General features: G+C 45.2%; 1 protein-coding gene across 14 annotated transcripts in view; it reads left to right on the top strand.

Annotated features, from left to right (window-relative positions):
- Positions 1-20,193, top strand: part of Zfp536 (zinc finger protein 536) — a 456,017-nt gene that overhangs the window by 5,734 nt on the left and 430,090 nt on the right. Inside the window, exon 1 of one of the 14 annotated variants that reach the window (XM_017322243.2) lies at positions 10,625-18,566. The exons of the other annotated variants lie outside the window; for them this stretch is intronic. The gene's annotated coding sequence lies outside the window, so the exon portion shown is untranslated. Of the gene's footprint in view, positions 1-10,624; positions 18,567-20,193 lie in introns of those variants that run through there. 14 annotated transcript variants of the gene reach the window in all.

Below are 20,193 nucleotides of genomic sequence, written 5' to 3'. Positions count from 1 at the left end.
GGTCCCCCGATTTCCCAAAGTTTGGAAAACTTTTGGAAGGCTTTGATGTACAGAGCATCGTTAATCTGAGGAAACTGGACTCTTGAGAGTGAACGGGTAGCAATGCTCCCATGTGGAGGATGTGGAGGACCTCAGGTCTTGTTATAGCCATTGTATGGGAAAAGGAACTATGGTGCTCAGCTCATTAGCTGTGACTTTATGTTAGAGATAGCTGCGAGTAAACCGGCTTTAGTGTTGATTTTTAAATAGTGTACGATGATTTAAGATTTCTTTTGATTTACTGTTCAAATGAAATTTGCATAAATGTGATGAAAATGAACTTAACATCTGGGCACATGAAAAAAGGTTAGTGCCTCATATGTCATCTGCAGGGAAAGTCTTTAAAAAAACGCTTTCACCCTAAACTGGGCTGGGGAAACAGTTCCTGGAGACATAAATGGTAATTATGTAAAACCTGGAGAAAAACCGCTTTCAATACATTTGCATTCTCTTGGACCAGTGCTCTGAAAACCCATTGTGTTCTATGCCTGGAGTGTTTAACTTCTGAGCAGGCTTCAGATCCTTACAACTCAGCAATTTAACTGCTGGTCAGAGCTGTCTTCACGGAAGGCTCAGGGCAGGCATGGAGCAAACTGTCATGGTGGGTTGGTCCAAGCCAGAGGCCAATAGCCTTCATTATGGGAAAAGATAGGAACTGGTCAAGACATGTGGCCCTACTGGTTGGATCTGCCCATGGGGAGCTGAAGGCAGTGCTTGGGTATGCAATGTCTGCCGAGCCTCCAAAAGCTGACCCATCAGGTTGTCTCTTCTGCCTCAGGTAAGCCAGGAAATTTCATCAGCTCAGACCCATAAAATCCGCAAGCCTTCTTCGTGAGCTCCAAACTCCATCTTACTTTTAGAGCAAGATGAGCTTGTCTCTGACATCAGGAAATCAGTTAAACAGCCTTCCCCAAGCTTGACTGCCTTTTGCTCAAAAGTTGCCTATGAATGGCACAGGTGTTTTTAAAGTGCCTTGAATGGAAAGGGGAAAAAAAGACAGCAATGATGCTTGTGAGAATATAGATGAATTTGTTTTTTTTTTTTTTAAAGAAGGGGAACATAAAAGAAGAAAGCAAACTAGATTTATTTTTCTAGTTTCAATGAGGACAATTACAGCTTTTTAAAATCTTTAGATTTAGTGTTTTTAATAAGCCTTTTAAGTAAGCTGAAATATCAGCTTGCATTTTGTTCTTAACATTATTTAAAGTGAGGCTTGATGCAAATTTAAATCATCAGTGAGTTTCCAGTAGGTCATTTTGGGGCCATGCAGAGGACAGAAATGCCCTCTCCTCAGCCTACCTGCTGGGACCAAAAGTCATGGAGTGCTGAGATCAGCTTCATGTTGTCTCCAGGTAAGGTCTTAGACTGTGTAGAAGAACATCTTCCCTTTATATCTGATACCTTCTCTCTGGTTGTAGAGGCTGCATTTTAGAGGAAAAAAAATAGAATAAAGTCTCTCATGTTGGTAAAGTGTCTGAACTATTAGTGTTGTCCCCCTCTTCCTCCTCTTCCTCTTCTTCCTCTTCCTCCCTCCTTCTTGGAGCCCACACTTGCCCTTTACAACAGCATAGCATCCCTCTTGTAGCATGGCATCCCTCCTCCAGGACTTACTATTTAAGATAAGGCTACCATAGTAGGGGGTGGGTACAGAGTCTCTCTCCAATTGGATAGGCAGACCATGAAGTTGTGTTGAAAGTTTTGCAAGAAGCTCTGCCAAGAAAATGGACAGGTTTTCATATCTTGAAGCTTTTGGCCAATTGTTATGTTGCTTGGTGCATTCCTAGAAGGGTGAGCCAATAATGTGTGGGGTCAGAAGAGCTAAGTTAGGAGGTGACTTTTGGTTGTTATAACTGGGGTCTTGCGTGGGAATTGTAGGTCTGTCTATGGCATATATGTGATGTACATTCATTCATGCACACACACACAGGGTCAGGGGAGGGTGTTGCCTGTTAGAAGCACCTGCTCAGAGATGATTTTCACTCACAATTTCAATGTGTAAGAGAGAATTGTGAGTTTGTCCCTGTGCATGTCAGGCAGAGGGATCATTATGGAAAGAATCAGGAACTACAAGCATTTATCCTTAGGATGTGGGTCCTGGGTGATTCAACTTTATTTTGTATTTTCTAAATACAGGCAGGCAGAGATCAAAACCACCTCAGAAAGATGAGCTGTGTAGCAAGTCATCTGCTGTGGACCCCAGGAAAGCCGAGGGTAGAGCTTCCTCGGGCCAGCCTGGGCCACTCATAGACTCCTGTTGATTGTCTGCCTTGAGTAGCATGGTGAGGGGAGAGAGCTGCCTTGGGCTGCTCTTCTGGGCTGTTGGAGGCACTCTCCAGAGTTCCCTAAAAAACCATCGTGGGTTTTCCTCTACCTCTTATATTTGAGTAACTTTAAAAAGCCTCCTCTAGTCAGCTTTCCATACATGCTGGGCTTTCTGGAGAGGCCCTGGAGACTCCCTGCACTGCCTTAAAGAAGCCAGATTTCTGTGAGGATGGGTTCTCGAGTGGAACCTGCAGGAGTAACCTAGGCATCATTTCTGCTGATTTGAGAGGTCGCAGAGATGGTAGTAGGTATATTTTCCACTTGTGGTTATTTGACCTGTGGGATGTTTAGCAACACACCTACCCTCAACCCACTGGATGTCAGTAGCTCTTCTGATTATGACCACTAAGAATGTCTAGACATTTTCATATATTCTCCAGGAAGGGGGATCAGGCTCGTGCCCTTAATTGCATGTGTGTGAGGCCTCTTCCTGGACCTCTCAAAGGGGACATGGAAGGTCAGTTTTGATTTTACTCCCAAGGTGTATAAAAGTGATCTGCAGTCTTGTCTTGAAGATCCGGCCCTGGGCAAAGCAAGGGTAGTACTTAAAGTCTGGGAGGAGGGAGACTTTTGTTTTCATTGTGTAAAATGTACATGGAAGAATAAAAGGCTGTCCAGGGCAAAATGTGGGCTCAATTCCAATGTTTCTGAATAATGATTATACCTTTAAAAAGGCCGTGTGGGTGAGAAACTGTGTCCCTGGACCACGCGTAAACCAGGATACCATAATTGGTATGTATCTTTAAAATGGCTCTGTCGGGGAGAGCTGTGCCCCTGGACCGCATGGAAACCAGGAAGCTCTAAGTGACAGTGCTCAGGCACTGTGATGAGGCTGGACACCCCATTGGCAGGATAATGACAGTCATTTGTTTTTGAGCTCTTACTTTGTACTTCCTTAGGAGGGCAGGTTCTACATTGATTCTGAGTTTCCTGAAGGCAAACTGAGGCAGTGAACAGGGGAGGTGGTTAGCGTATGTGAGATTTGCCCCCACTGGACGCGAAGGCAGGGAAGCATGTCCCTGCCTCATATTCATCTGCCCCTCTCACACTAGGAGTTGGCAAGAAGGCAAGAAGGTCTTAGGCACCATAGCAAGCCTGGTCCAAGAAGTGCAAGATCCCACAGCTGGGTGGGTCAGAAGCCTAGGCAGGTGCTTCCAGAGTGGTGAGAGATAGAGGCCTGGAAACCAGGTTCTAAGCCCTTCCCCCATCCCTATTTTCAGAATATGGCTTTCTGATGAGAAAAATTAAGTGCCATTTTGACGCAGGAAAAATGACCATGTCGACTTGAACTGACATTAACCCGAGAGCTTTCTAGTAAAGTCGATGTATGCTTTGGTTACCTGAGCCCTGTTTAGTTAGTTTTTTGGATACTGAGGTGCAGGTGGGCTTGTCCCTGCATTCTGATCTTACCCTCTCTCTCTTCTGGTGATGGTTTTTCCACCAAAGTACTGGCCTGCCAGCTGAGAGAGAGAGAGAGGAGAGAGAGAGAGAGAGAGAGAGAGAGAGAGAGAGAGAGAGAGAGAGAGGGAGAGGGAGAGGGAGAGGGAGAGGGAGAGAGAGAGAGAGAGAGAGAGAGAGAGAGAGAGAGAGAGAGAGAGAGCTGTAAAAGTGAATTCATGGATTCTCTAAACATTAAGGTTAGTCACAAACACAGAATCACCCATTCAACTTTGATTAGAGTGACCGGTGTTTCTAAGATTCCGATGTGGTGCTCAGCCTTGGTTTTGGGCTTGCACTTGTTTAGTGACAGGGTCTTGCTATGTTCCCCTGTCTGAGTCCCATAAATGTTGGGATTATAGACAAGTGACGCTGGGAGCGTCACTTACAGCTTTTCCTGCTTCTCCTTCAGGGACTTTGGTTCATAGACCAGCTTTGGTAACACTCAGGGGGCTGGCATGTATTAACACAGCAGAGAGTGCTGCCTAGGACCCCCAAGGACCTTAGAGACAGGAGGTGGTTGTAGTGTTAGTACCTGGCAAGTAGTGTTTGATGTTGGGTCCCTGTGGGTGCCACATGCCACCCTTGGGGTGTATGGTCTCATTCAAGCCATTCAGCCATCAGGGCAATGTAGTTTCCCATGGAAAACTGAGTGCATGACAATGTGTTGCGGTCAGGATATCTGAAGACAACTGCTCTGGCCGGTGCAGCTCTTCTGGTCTTAATCTTGCCTCTATCCATCCTTCATGCTTTTCTCTGCCAATCATCTTTCAAAGAAGTATCAATTCCCCCTTTAAAATGGAAGCGAAAGACAGAAACCAGAACTGATTGTTTGACAAACATATGCATTGTTGTAAATTTATTTGCATGAGGGGGAAAATATTTGGAAACTCCCATCAAGTGAAGTCACTGTAGAAACAGCCCATCGATCACAAAGCGCATAGATTCTACATATAAAGCAAATATCATCTCTTTGACTGGCTAGCTCTTTAGTCTGCCTTTACAAATATCTAGAAAGTTATCTTCCTGTTTACGAGAAGCAAATGTGACTCATTTTTCTAAGATTTTAATTCTTTATTAAAAACAAAACCAAAAAGCCTTTCTGTCTAATCAGCCAAAGCTGATTATTAAGTCCAGAGTGAGGTTTGTAGGAAGCCTATAGAAGAGATGGGGACAGGATTGACAGGGCAAGGGCCCTGGTTCTCCCCCTCCCCTTCATTGCAGAGCTCTGATTTGGGGTTATGGCTCGTGGATACCAAGATGCTGTTTCCGCAGGCTAGAGAATGCTCCGAACACACGGGTTCTCGGATGAGCAGGACTAGATCCGCTAATTAAACTCAACGTCTGTTCTCTGCAGCGCCTGAGAAACTTCAGTCACCACCGTTGCCACCTGATGGGGGGTGGGCATGATCAGCTCTGGTGGGTGGCAGCCCTCTTCCAACAACCCAAGAAAAGTCCCAAAGATTGAGGATGGTAGTGTGGGAATGTGGGATGGAGAAAAGCGACCACATGTGGACATGAAAGGGTTTAGTCTGTCAGCTGAGGCCTCTCATAGCAGAAGACAGCTCTGTACAGGGCTGGCTAAGCTGCCCTTCTTGCCCCTTCTCCATCCTAACCCAGGGGGTTAACCTCTTGGGAGTTCTGGGTGTTCAGAACCATCTTGCCTGGAGTGCCCACAGATTTTGAAGGCACTGTTTGTCAAGGGTAAGGCCCGTCAGCCTGTCTGCTGTCTGCAATTCTTTTCTTTAGCCATTGATTTGACAACTTAATATTTATTTTCTCTGAATGTTTTTTTTTTAAGTCATTTTTTTTAAAAGGATCAGTTTCCACTTCCTTTGGTCCTTTTAACTCTTGGCAAATACATTTATTCTGAAGGTATCATTATTATTAAATTTTGGAAAAGCCTTTAGTTAAAGTATGTTTTGGGAGGGGAGAGAACACTGCAATATTAAATCTATTTATAATTTCTTTCTAGCATATTTTGGAGGCAGAAGAAATAGTCTAAGCTAGATCACAAGGACAGTTGTCATATCTACAAATATGTTTACAAAGTATGTTAAGGGTAGCAATCTTCTTTCTCTCTTAGCAACTACTGTCGCCCTGGGAACAACACAGTGGTCTTCTGAGAGTGTTACATAGTAGCCTGGGGCAGGGTCTGGTCATCTGACCAGTGTGATGATAGTGACTGACCTGTTTTGGGTATGATGTGTACTGGGCCTATAAGCATGTTTATTTTCTAGCCATGAGGTCAAGTAACGTATTCCAGACCTTAGGGTACAAAACATGTTTAAAACTCTTCTGGAACAGCTGGCCGCATCTTGACGTCTGCCAGCTTTAACCTCACTGATGCCTACAACTTGGTCTTCATATTTGCTACACTGTCTCAAAAGGTTGACAAGACCTGGATCCCTGTGAGATGTTGTCTGCAAGATCTGGAAGCTAGCTGCTCCGGTGGAGAATTGCAGGCCCATGTGCGGATCTTGGGGACCACAGGGGTCTGTGCTGAATAAGACTTTTCCTTTCTTTTCATGATGCTATTACAGAGATAAGAACCGTGAGAGTTTTGTGTGTGATCTCCAGCTACTGCCTCCAATAAAATAATGTGTCCATTGATCTAAAGAAGGTGTGGTCCTCAGTTGCTCTCATCCTCAGAATAGACATTCAAGTTAGAATCTGCCTCTGTACTCTGGTGCCGTGGAGCCTGGTCTCCCATGCTGGCCCTCGGGATGGGAGGCCGGGATGGAATGCCTCTCTGTCAGCAGAATCAGATGCAAAATCCAGCCGTGATTATTTGTGTTTCAACGTGCACACATCTTGACTCTCTCATCTTCTCAAAGGTGAAGGAATAAAAAAAAATTTGTTTTGCTGGACTTGGGGAGGGGGGATCTATGACTGTCCCTTCATTAGGTGAAGTGTTAACCTTTAGATGAGCAGGAGACAAGCTTGGGTATTTTCTCACTAGCTTTGCCATTGCTCCTGAAAGCAGAGTCTACAGGAGTCTTTGTGTGTATTTGATTTGCTAATTAATTTTTTTTTAACCCTGGTTACATGGCACACACATGTTGCTTGATACGTCACTAGCTCTGAGTTCATTTTTTTGCATAATTTAATATTTAGACGACGTCTCTCCCTCCTTGCACAATTGAGGTCCTCTCGTTACCAAGCCGCAAACGGTCAGCCTGAGAGTGAGAAGGAGCTTCGTGAAGCTTTTGTTTTGTTTCCTAAGCAGCTTTGCACAGTGATAAGGAGCTCAGGGCCAGTCAGGGGGGCATGAGTTCGAGGCCCACCCCTTCCACCTCCGTGCAGTTGGTAAGCACATCATTTTGATCCTCAAGTCTCTCTTCCCATTGGCAACCTTGGGATAACTCTCTCTGACAAAGTCAGCAGGATGAAAAGAAAAGAGCCCAGCTATTCAAGGAGTAGTGAGGCAGCACTGCTGCCTGCCTTCTGGAATTTGTTGACTGTTTGAAATGCACTCACCCTATAGCTGTGGGTGCTGATCACTGCATAGCCCACAGAAATAGCATGCTTGCCTTTGTGGCCCGGGCTAGTCTTCTGAGTTATTTACCTGGGGATCAATAAAGATCGGCAGATTGATTTCTTCTGTTTCTGAGGACACATCTTAAAGGGTCAGCTTAGTTCAAGGCAGAGTCTGGGGTGGGGGTGGGGCCTGCAGTCTTCTCTAAACAATGGTTTTCAGTCTAGGCCTCCAAGGGTTCGCACAGGTTCCAAGGCATCCTCAACGCACACAGGCACACACATGCCACATCATACACTTGCAGATACACGTAGACACATGCCATATATACCACATGAGGACATGTGTGGAAGTCACATGTATATAAGTGTATATACAGGTTCACTGACACACATGCTCACTTCCAGAATCATGATGAGAATGTAAGTCTTGTTCTTCATTCTTTCCCTAAATCCAAGGAGTTGTTCTCATTCATTCATTCATTCATTCATTCATTCATTCATTCATTCATTCATTCATTCATTCATTCAGTGTTAGATATAGTAAGTGCCTTAATATCCTAGTAAAATCGATGCTATGAAATAGAACAACACTTAGCCAGAATGGGAGGTGCAGGGTCTATCAACACAGCTCCTGGGGTAGCTGAGGCAGGAGAATTGAAAATTTGAGGCCAGCATAAGCTACTTAGCTAGATTCTTAAAAAAGTAAAAAACAAAATAAAACAAAACAAAACAAAAAACAAAAAAAGGGGGAGGGACAGGGGTGATACTCAGTCTACACTTTCCTAACATGCTCGAGGCTCTCTGCTCAATCCCTAGTGATGAGATACAACAAACAAACAAAAAAAAAAAAACCCCAAAACCCAAGTGGAGCTGCTGTAACCAAAGAAAAGCAGAATGAAGGTGGGAATTCTCTCTTAGGTTCTAGGCTCCATTTGAACAATTTTACACACACACACACACACACACACACACACACACACACACACACACACACACACACACACATGCTTGTGGGCACACAAGTGCTCCAGACACACCACACATGCAAGAGAGGAGCAGCTGAGCAGCTAAAACTCCTGTTCTTGCTCCCAGAGATGAAAAGTCAAGTTTCTGGCTAATTTTCTCCTGCTGGAGCGGAATACCAATGTGGCTTGGGTAGTCCAGTGTCCCAGGGATCTGATATGGACACTGGATCCTATCTCCTCCAGGGGATGTCAAAGATCAAGTCCTGGAAACCAATGCCTAGCACTAATGCCGTGCCTATGAGGTGGATGTCCTTGGGCATGAACTGCCAAGTGTCCTTTAAGTCAGTCCTCAGTACACTCTGTCATCTGTGGTGTCTTACCAAGGGCTGAGCCATTAGTGGGGCATTGTAGAGCTCTTAGTGTTACAAGGGCTGCACAAGTCCCTGGAAAGAGACGTCTGCCTTCAGTCTAGCCACATAAAAGGTTTCCTAGAAAACAGCAGTAGAGACCCAGGCTCAGAAGGTGACATAAAGGTCCCCTCATATTCACTCCTTGAACCCTGAAAGTGGAGACATGTCCTAATGACATCCTCCTCCTTCTCTGGTCTTAACACACCTTAAGTATGAGGCCTGGAATGGCAGTGAAGTCTGGCTCTTATGGGAACTGCTGATGCCCCGATGACCACGCCCTCCTGCGCTTCTGCACTTCACTCCTTTCTCAAGCTGTTCTCTGGAGCAATACACGGACACATTCCTGCATCCAATGGGTCACAAGGCTTGCATGAGTCTCTTACCTCTGCTCCCACCCTCAAGGGTTCATGAAGCCCAAGACTTCATCCAGCTTTCTCAGGAGACAACAGGACCTGGGTGGCCAGCCTCTTCCTAAGCACCTAGCATTAGTCCACCCCTGAGACAACGAAGTTGACATTGGTCCTGTGTGGCAAGGAAACCTTGAGACTGGCTGTGCCTGGCTGATGTCCAGTCTGCAGAAATCCAAGGCAACACATCTCTCCAGGGAGGCAAGACGTAAGTGACTCAGACCATCTGAGCCTTCTTGAAGACTTTTGTGCCAACTTCCCATGGCAGTTTCAGGCTGAGCACTGATCTGCTAGGAGGAGGGCATAGGGTGTGGTGTTAGCAGAGACCGCAGGGAAGCTCATATCCCTCGCACGGGCCTTTCCACATCACTCTGGGCTGCGTTGTGCTCCACGGGTGTTTGCTGAGCTTCTGCGGTGTGCTGGGCACTGTTCAGCACTGAGCACACAGAGGTGGAGCTGCTGGCATTCATAGATCCCACTGCTCTAGGAAGAGAGCCTATATTTCTTTACCATTTCCTACCCTGAGTGCTATGAAGGACCAGAGCAGAGGTCCTTTGGGGAAACGTAGTCTTCAGCAAGATGAGCAGTGGCACTTTCTTAGGGGATGCTGAAGGGTGAGAAGGAGCTAGCAGAGCAAAGAGCACAGCGAGTTCCTGACAGGGGGGAAGACATGAGCAAAAGACTCAAGGCAGAGAGAGCTTGGTGGTCTGAGAAGGCAGGCCAGGGTGTCGGAAGCACATCAAAGGACAGCGTAGCCTTTCTCTCCTGGGCACAACCTGTTGAGGAGGTTTCTCTTTCTTGTCCTCTGTGGCCTTCTCTGCTGTGTCTCCTCCTGTCATCTGAGGCAGGGTTTTCCTTCCTCGCTTCCTCCTTCAGGCTTGCATACCTCTAGACTGTAGATATCCACCAGGCGGGGGGGGGGGGCTTAATCTGAGTTCAGCACACTGCAGAAAACAAAGTTAGACAGAAGGCAGACACGATAGACTTCTCTTACATGGTAGGTTGTGTTGTGATTCACAACCAGTTTTGTGATGCCTGGCTTTCTCTATCCACATGCTCCCACTCTTAATTGTGTGTGCCCTGGGCCACATGGCTCCTCTATACTTTTGGCTGTACAGTCATGCACAGCAATATTTCAGGTAAGACAGACCGTATATGATATGGTCCCTTGGGATTTTGACAGGTGTAAGAGAGAGTTTTATTCCCCCTTCCACCATCCCCCTCACGAGACTATAGCCGTCTCAAAGTTGCATCAGGGAGCATCCCTCACATGTCTGTGGGGTGTGGGCATCAACATATGTGCCCTCTATCAGTAGCATGGAAGACTAGCATCTATCTATGTATGTCACATTCTCAACACTGATACCAAATGACTTTTCCACATTGTTGCTTCTAAAACAGAAAGAAAGAGAGAGAGAGAGAGAGGAGGGAGAGAGAGAGAGAGAGAGAGAGAGAGAGAGAGAGAGAGAGAGAGAGAGAGAGAGAGAGAGAGAGGAGAGAGAGAGGGAGGGAGAGAGAGAGAGGGAGGGAGGGAGGGAGGGAGGGAGGGAGGGAGGAAGGAAGGAAGGAAGGAAGGAAGGAAGGAAGGAAGGAAGGAAGGAAGGAAGGAAGATGACTGTAAATAGTTTCCCTGTTGCTGGCAGCAGGAATGTAAGTCTGGTGATGGTGCAGCCTAGGTAGAAGGAATCAGGTGGCCTGGACAGAGTTCCTTCATGTCGAGTGCACTGTCTGATGTTTGAGAGCTGAAACTGCCTAACGGTGGCGTTCTGCCGTGTTGAGTGGTGTGTGGCAGTGGCTCCCTTTTGCTCTGCACAGTCTGGAGGTGAGAGGATGAGCTCGGATTTCACAGCATATCCCAGGGGTCCCATTTCTTGGCTCTGCTTGGCTGCAGAACGTCCCCATGTTCTTCTGCTTTCATCTCTTTCCATCCCAACCTTGCTGTCAGGCAGCGTGCTGAACTGCAAGGGTGTTGACTGACAGCTACGGAAGTGAGTGGGTCCCTGTTCCACAGGGTTCCTGGGAGATTTTGTTATGTCTTAGCATCCTAGACTTTTCTTCCTACAGTCTGTCTAGGAGTCAAGGACGGTTGTCCTGTTGATGGAAAGGAACAGGGTGGCAGGAAAACCAGATGTTTGCTTATGATACCTGCACATCCAAAAAAAAATGATATCCAGATGTGGACATTGTGTATGTACCATCCAGTCTTCAGATTTATTGCATCCTTCACCACAGTGGCGAAGCTTAATTTAATTTCACTTTTAGTAGAAATGAATTACGTTTCGGCTCTATGGGAACTTAACTTTTTCTCATCATTGGGGTTTAAGTGGTTAAATAATTCATCAAACAACTGTAAACATTGCAAATTGTCCGTTGTATACACCATATTTCATATCCTGTGCTGTAGATGCAAAATATTAAAATGAAAATGTAAAAACTTAATAGAAAAATCACAGAAATAAAACTCCTGACATCTATTACATTTTTGGAAACCTTGTTTAAATGTTTCCCACTCCTTAGCAAATTCTATGATGAATTAACTGAAAAGGGGGGGCACCTTAAGAGCACTATAGAAATAATCCTTAAGAATAAAGGAACCAGGGCTGGAGAGATGGCTCAGTGGTTAAGAGCACTGGCTGCTCTTCCAGAGGACTGGGGTTCGATTCCCAGCAACCACAAGGCAGCTTACAAACATCTATAACTCCAGTCCTAGGGGATATGACGCCCTCTTTTGACCTCCTTGGGCACTGTTCACATGGTGCACACACATACACACAAGCACAACACTCAGGCACCTAAAAAAAAAGCCTGAAAAAAACAAAGAAGAGTAAAGGAACAGATCTTAGTAAAGAGTTTTCTCCCTAATTTTATCCGTTTAATTCTGTGAATACATATTGGCTATTCATCTGATTATCATAAGGTAAGCTGTATGGAACAGGTTCTGATCACTTTAATTTGGAGTATTAGTTGGGATAGTAATTTCGCCCAAATATATAATATAGATCTAAGTTCATGTATCATGTGCTATGAAACTAACAGTTCCTTTCTCATCTTTAGGAGTACTTCAGCTTATCATAGAAATGGTTTGGGGGAACAATCTCCACTTTGTTTTAGTCCTTTGTCACCCCACGTGACTGTTCTATTGTCACAGTCACGTGACACCCCACGTGACTGTTCTATCGTCTTCTTGGAAAGTGACCGAGGTTCTTCTTCCATAATAAACAGCAGCTAACGTAATAATAACAAACAATAATGCTAATGAAGAAATTATATTTTCACCCAACTTAGAGGAGAGTGCCAACAATAGGTAGGATAAAATAAAATCAATATTTTGACAGGGTTCTATTATGTCTGGCTCATTAATTTGGAGACAACTTCTCTGTTCAATCTGAAATCGCCTAGTGTCAACAAATAGTAGTTTTAGCATCTACCCTCATTCCAGAGCATAAAATGCCTTCCTTACGAGTTATTTTTGGAGGAAAATGATTTTTGATTCTGCAGATGTATAGAGGAGGCATTGTGTAGGTTTTTGTCTCGGGAAACAATAAAACTTTTGCCATTGCAATTTGTATTCAAGCGACTATTCGTTCTCAAGTCCAATCCAGCACACCATGCACTTTTTCCATTTATGTATTTGTACATATGAATATCTATGACTGTGTGTGTACATATGCATTAGTAGACATATGTTTAGACACGCACTCTTAGAAGCCACACTCATTCACATCCCTCCATCTACTCAGATCTTCCTTTAGTCTTCACGTGCTCCAAAAGGCTCTGGAGTTTCTGATTTCCAAGGGCTGATGATTGTCAGCTAAGGCCGATATTGGTGCTTACTTGGGCTCTTATTGATCAGAACCATGTGACAGAAGCGATTGATCCATCTTGGACATAGGGTTCCTAATTTCCCATTGTACTCATCCTTCAGCCATTCTGCATCATCCCCTACTCTTCACAGGTGTGTCAGAAGGACCCTGGCCCCTGCCTCCCCCACTACACCTTTTACTCGAACAAAAGAGAATTTGTACCGTTGTGGCCTTCTTTGTTTTCCAGCGATCACAAAAGCCTGCGCTATAGGATGGCAGTTAATAAAACATACACTGCGTATTATTGATACTGCTTTAATTCTTTTATTGACAACATACTTGAACTTGGAGAAGCACGCTATTATTTATCATCCTGTGAACTCATGCACATTCTTTTGGTTCAGGCCATAATTACAGAAGAACTCTAAACTTGGCTGTCTTCCCGTTGCTTCACCTTGTTGTGGTATGGACAAAAGCTTACAGACTCCTTCTAAGGGTGACACCCCTACGGAGGCTGTCCCTCTAAGGAGGTCCTGGCTAATTAACACCGTAGCTGGAATCTGTCTGGGAAGGGAGGCAGTGCAATGGTCCACATGGGCAGTTACAAAGAGGCCAGTATTGACCAGCTGCAGGGCTGCTCACAACGTTTTGAGAGACAGCCATATCTCTCCTTCTAATAAATGCTAGTGGATAGCTGTAGAAAGATTTAGACCAAGTGGAAACTGGCCATGGTACGAGCCACTGTACTGACAAGGAGGCAGAACTACACCGGAGTGGGATTTGGATAAATGTGTTGGTAGATGAAGTCATCCTGTTCTAATTGATGTCTGTCTACTTTCCCTTCTCCCACTGTGTCCCCACATCCCAAGGGATCCCCAGACCTCTCTCAAGCTCTTTGGCTTAATCATACTCCTTGGTCCTGACCCTTTATCTTGACTGGCCATTCTTTACAATCCATAGACAGCTCAACATCCTCCTCTTCTCCCCGGGGCTTGTCTTTATTAATTGGGTAGCTGCTTCCACAATCATTGTTCCTCTCCTTCATCCCAGGACAACTCTCCAGTTCAGGACCGTTGGCTATCGTTTGATAACTCCAAGTTGGAAACTTGCAAATGGCAGCCATTGAATAAATACTTTGACAAGACACAATCTTCCTAAATCCTCACATGGCTGGGTCTTGATCTCAGATACATGATTCTCATAAAAGTGTGAGGTGTACCGAGGCACATTCCTGTAATCATAGCTCTCAGGGCATTGAAGTAGGAGGATGGAAAATCTGAGGCCAGCCTGGGCTACATTATGAGTCTCTATCTCAAAAAAGAAAGCAAACAAGGTGTTGAGGCCAAAGAAAATGGTCTTTCTCTGCACTTACTTCTAGGTTAAAATGTCAAGTTATTATTTAACATTTACTAAACTTTTAATGTTAGAAGGCAGGATTATTTTTACTCCAAAGTTTTCATCTACATAAAGAAAATATATTAGTTTTTGCTATTTCTCTGGAAAGAACATTTTGGCCAATAGAAAATTTTCTTCCTTCCCTCCCTCTCTCCCTGCCTCCCTCATTTATTTATCTGCTTATCTTATTTATGTATGTATGTATTTATTCTAAATTTTATTTTGAGACAGCATCTCACAGGGTGCTTGGGATGGCCTCAGACTTTGTAGACCAGGCAGACCTTGAACTTAAAATTGTTTTTCTTCAGTTTCCCACATAGCTGGAATTCTAAGCCTGGAACTAGGCTAGTTTTACTTTCTTTCATGATTCTCAAATTTTGTAGAGATAATTTTGTTTCATAATTCTTACAGTTACATTAATTTTTAAAGAATATAAATCATATAATATGCTTCATTTCAGTAGATACCTGTGCTATAGTGACAGTGAAAAGGAATTAGAGCATGTAAAGTATCACATGCCTGTCATTCCAGCATTGGGAGGCTAGTAAGTTCAAGGCTAGACAGGGATACAAAGTGAGACCCTGACACTACACTACACTACACTACACTACACTACACTACACTACACTACACACACACACACACACACACCTAGAGAGAGAAACACAGAGACAGAGAGACAGAGATAGAGAGACAGAGACACAGAGGGAGATATTTGGGAATTTGTCCTTGACCCTTTGGGAACAATGCTGTGTCATGAAGCACGAACTGACTGTCCCATGACACATCCTTTGTTCCATTGTTTGGGGACCAAAGCTGCAGCTGTGACTGGCTCTTAACTCATAAAGAGGTCACCACAAATGGTAGAAGTTCAGAATAGTTGTCTCTGTATCAAAAGTATATCAGTGCCATTGCCACATTCTCTCTCCCCAACCTCCAGAGACAATGGATCCAGTGAGACTGTTCCTTCTTGTTTAGGGCTTGTCCATGGAGATTTTTCTCTTTGAGGCCAGTTCCTTGCCTGTTCCATATTGTCTGAGGTGGACCATGGGGTCTCCACCCTTGGCAGCAGTACGGTGGGCACAGAGAGCTCTTGCTGGGTTCTTTGTTGCTGCTGAGAGCCAGCTGTGTGGGGCCCTGATTAACAGACAGCGTTGTTAGTTGCTCTGCGTTCTCATCTTTGGCAGCTCTTGATGGGGGTCCCTGGGCAGAGGCGTCGTGGGGACCGAAGAAGATGCCGGCTTGGTGCCCTGATTGGTGAGCCGCTCATCTGACTGATGAGTGAGGTGGAGTAACCCCACTGGCTTCAACGAGACACTCGAATCACTGAGCGTGATTGCAGACGGGGAGAGAGGACTTTCGACCTATGTCACATCCTGTTTCCCGAGTGACTCCCATCTTGGGGAACTTTACGGTGGTGCTCCTGCGACTTGAAGAACCTATTTTCTGAATGCCTTCGAAGCCCTTACCTTCCTCCTCCCCATGAGTTGACAACAAGCCAGAATTCCTAGAGAAACATAGAACAGGGGGTTGAATCGAGGAGCAAGGAGCCTAAGGAGTCTCCATTTTCATTTGTTCGTTCTATAGAGTTCTTCTATGCTGTAAAATCTCTCTCCTTTTTAGCCTATATAATTTGCTTAGTAGAAAACTAAAACACGAATACCGTTCCATATATGTGCATATGTATATGCATGCACAGACATGCATATATATATACATATATACATATATCCACACACATACATGTAAACATGTCTATGTTCATATCTATCAATATAGCCTCTTCTCAAGTAAATTGTAAGTTCCCTGAAGCTCTAACAACATGTAAGCAGGCATCAGGACAAGAGAAGAAAGTGACATAACCTTAGTAAATATGTGAAGACAACCAACAGTGTGGATCATCTGGAAAGAACTGGAAGGCCCATGGAGCTCCTTATCATTTTACACACAGGCTTACTAGGCTAAAAAAAAGGGGGGGGTGCTGTTTGGTTGCTTTTTTATCAATAACTGGTTTCTTCTTCAGTCAATGGGGTTAAAGTCTACTAATTATTAGGAATATTTTTTTCAGTGCTGGAGTTCAGCTCTGGAGTCTTGGATGTGTGGGGCAAGGTCTCTGACATTGAGCCACAGCCCCAAGCCATTATATTCATTATATTGTAAAATAAAGACCCCCCCCCACCTCGCCTATGGAGACTCCATTATGACACAGAACAAGAACTGATGAAGAAGAAAACTCTTGTAACAAATGGGGTGTCCTAAGAGTAAAAAGACCCTTGGTATTGTACTCTTGGTCATCTACCTGTGATTAAAGAGGAGAGCCTCACTTCTCACCAGAAATCTGGGTGGAACACGGTTCTTCAAGTTAACCACTGAGGTTTGGATAGTAGCTTCCTGGTGTCCGCCTACCAGCCTTACTTCTGCAGGGACTTAGAGGTTCCAGGTTCCTGTTCACCTACTGTGTTTCAGTTATTTGACTGTATCAATGAGAGTAAACAGGTTTCATGGCTTCTCTGTACACTTCCATTGCAGAGTAATGTATAACTTCCAGTCAAAGATAAGATGGAGGCAACAGCCAACAAGAAGACAAAGGCTTTGATTGGTTGTTTGCTCGGGCAGGCTCAGCTGAAGCTTACTTGAAAAAGGAAGAAGGTAGAAGAATAATTTAGGATGTTTGTTAAACATCTCAACCCCTGGGTCTTACCCAGAGAGAGCAATCACATAGAGTCCCTTCCAGTTCATGCAATAAACATGGAGGTGAAGGGTGTGCTTAAACACTAGGAAACCTCACCTACTGCCTACCTGGGTTTCCTTCAGGTTGTCCTATTCTGGTAACATTTTGAATAATTCTAGTATTTTCCAGGCCACAGTCACATAGGCAAGTCTGGATAGGTGTCATCCTCAAACTCCTGTCACTTTTCAGAATTGTAGCAGTATTAGTGAGCCACCCATGGATACTCTCTTTGAGTTCAACTCCCTAACAAGTTTTCCCCTCTTGGAGCCCCACATGTTGAAGCTGGCTCTTGACCGTGCAAGAGGGACACACTTGTTTCATGTCCAAATCTCCATGTTCAGTTCATAGCAAAGAGAAAATAGCAGGCAACGACAAGAGACTTTCCACGGTGTGTAAATTGAAGGGACCCTGTTGTATTAACAAACGACTGTATCCTGTTTGAATGGCTCGTGGGTCTTTAGACTTCTATGGGAAGTCAGGAAGGTATTCTTGAAAGGCCTGGCTGCCCTGCTTACATACAACTGGAAAGAGACTTCCAACCTTTATTATACACTGCTCATTCCACACAAGTTAGAAATACTCTTCATAACTCCCTAATGGAGCAAGCGGGACAAGATGTTATTAATACCGCGGCAGGTGCATTTGGCTTTTGACCTCGGCCGGCAGGGGTACTGAGGAGCCATTATTTCTGATGCCTATTAGATTCCATCTTTTAACAAGGAGTACCCTTGAGTAAACCCATGTCTAGCCATTCCTTTTGTCTTTTCAACACCCCTCCCCCTGAAGTTTGGTGACATTAAGCACTGAGGACGAATCATCACCGTGTACAGATTTCGTATCAAATAAAAGAACTCAATTTGCTGCTGAACGGGGGTTTAACCTCTCCCAGATCTTGGGCCGTGCATAATTAATGTATCATTCAGCATTTGACTTTGGTTCTTTCCAGACAGATTTCACCTTAAAGGATGCTTGCATGTTGTGTGCTCACAAAACTACATTCGGTTGGTTTTATGGAAGTTGTCTTTGGTTGGAGAGATGCCAGTGTCTTATTTTTCATAAGGAGGACCCGTGTGGAGAACGCTCTCTCCTTTCTCCCCCACTCAGCAAACCTTCACTCCGTGCCTAGCATGGATGTTGGGAATGGATAGAAACAAAGTGCATTTGTCGATACCAGTGGTGACATCGGATGGTGCTGGGACATTAACTGTGGCATGACTCAGAGGTGACATTGCAGAGTCACAGGACTGGTTTGCCAGGCAAGGCCATATCAACACCACGCCTATAACAGGTGGTCAAACCAGGTGCAAGCTACGTCTTGGACCCCACGGAACCCACTCCTCAGCTGGCAGTACTGGCAGGCTATGCATGTCATGGCCATGGCTGTAAGATTTGATCATGAGGATGGACTGGGAGAGTTCACCTTTCTGAGGATAGAGACAGAAGTCTCGGGTCACAAAGTCCCTGGGCTGTGATGCGTCTCCCCACCAAGCCACCCAGCTGAGCTACGGGGCTGCAAAGCCAGTCCCTACCCATGCTCCTGGGCTAATTACAGAATACTTGATCAAGTCAGTTTAATGGTAAGGATTTACTTGGTTTCAGTGTGAGGGGTGTAGTCCATCCAGGAAGGAAGTAGAGTGGATGGAGTTAATGGCTCCAGGAGGGTGATCTGGGTCTCCTCATATCTGTCTAGATCTGGGAACAGAGATCTGAGGGAGAACCAAATGTCTGGGTTATGTAGCCCGAAGACCCACTTCCAGCGACCTGCATCCTCCAGAGACGCCTCACCTCTGCAAGGTTCCTCAGCTCGCTAAAACACGCGCCACCAGCTGGGATTCCCCACGATTAAGCACACATTTCACACCCAAACTATAACCTTCCCGCTCACTTCTTGGTAATACGTTGGGAGCGGGGGGGGGGGGACATATTTTAAACGTTTTCTTGTCTGGGCAAAGGCCGGCCTCTCTGAATCGGCCCTCCTGCCAAGTTGATAAAATGTAAGGACATGCTCTCTATTGATTTTTAAAGGCAGCGCAGGACTCAACTGATAATCATAGGTGTGACCTGTGCTGTTTTGCAGGCAGACACAAGCAGTTCAGAGCCTTGTTGTGTGACTCTGATGTTTGGGGTATGCATTCTTTGAAGATTACTTCTAACGGGAGGCTTCCAAATCCTTAATTCACGATTCCGTCTCTTCCTGTGGTGTTTACATTCCACCATGGCAGAAGATCACTGTGAGAGAAAGAGATGAAAATGAGCTTCTAAGAAGGGCTTTCGTGCACGGGCCTCCTTCAAAGACCCCAGCCCTCTCCCCTCTTGTCATCGCTCAAGTCTGGGCTTCATCTCCAGGAACACAGGCATTAGTGCGCAACTGGAAGGGTTAGGATGCTGTGTTGGCACGCTGGGGATGAGCTCTTTGGGGCGCGGGGCTGCCTGAAGCGCGCTTGCGTGGGACTTTCGTCCGCCACACGGTTTTCGCAGGTCTAGTTAAGGAAGCGATTTCATCCCTTCTGGAAAGATCTTGCACGAATGTAGTTAGGGATTGATTTCACCCCTTTCTGGGATAATCCTGAGAAAGCAACTGATGTGGCTGGTAGACGTGGTAATGATAGGTGCTGAGAAGAGAGCCTGATACATTGAAAAGCCACTGAGTTTGGAGCGAGAGCTGTGGTCACATGTGATGGCTCTGGGTTTACTGACCTCTCCCAGATGTTCTGTTCGATCTTCTTTTGCATTGCTTCAGAAGGCACTAAAATGTACAGTGAGCGTAAGGACGACGTTAGACCAGATCTTTCCCAACAGGATTGATTCGGAGGTACAGACAGGTAGATCTGGGGCCACTGACATATCCTCAGGTCCCACATGGCTCTTGGGTGAAGGGTCCACCTTGGCCTTTGGCTGTGTATTCACTTTCTCATATAATGAGATGTAATTCACTGAAAAATGGAGAGCAGGGCCATATGGACTTTTCAGGACATTTTTGACCTGCCTCCTTAACATTCTACTTCCTATTGAAGGCCCAGTTTAGTTTTAAAATTAAAACATAAAGCACTATTTCTTGGGAGTGCATCCTAAAGGTTCTGTTGGCCCTGGCTGGCTCTGGTACTGCACCACGTTCCAGGTTCTCTCAGGGTCTGTAGGTTCCTCTGGGGAATGATGGAGACAGATTCCAGAGTATGGAGAGGCCCAGAAGTATGTGCCATGGGA

Source organism: Mus musculus, chromosome 7 (genome assembly GCF_000001635.26).
Source record: "Mus musculus strain C57BL/6J chromosome 7, GRCm38.p6 C57BL/6J".
NCBI classification, from domain to species: Eukaryota; Metazoa; Chordata; class Mammalia; order Rodentia; family Muridae; genus Mus; species Mus musculus.
Note: the sequence above shows the minus strand (reverse complement) of the source record. Positions and strands in the feature narration are given on the sequence as shown.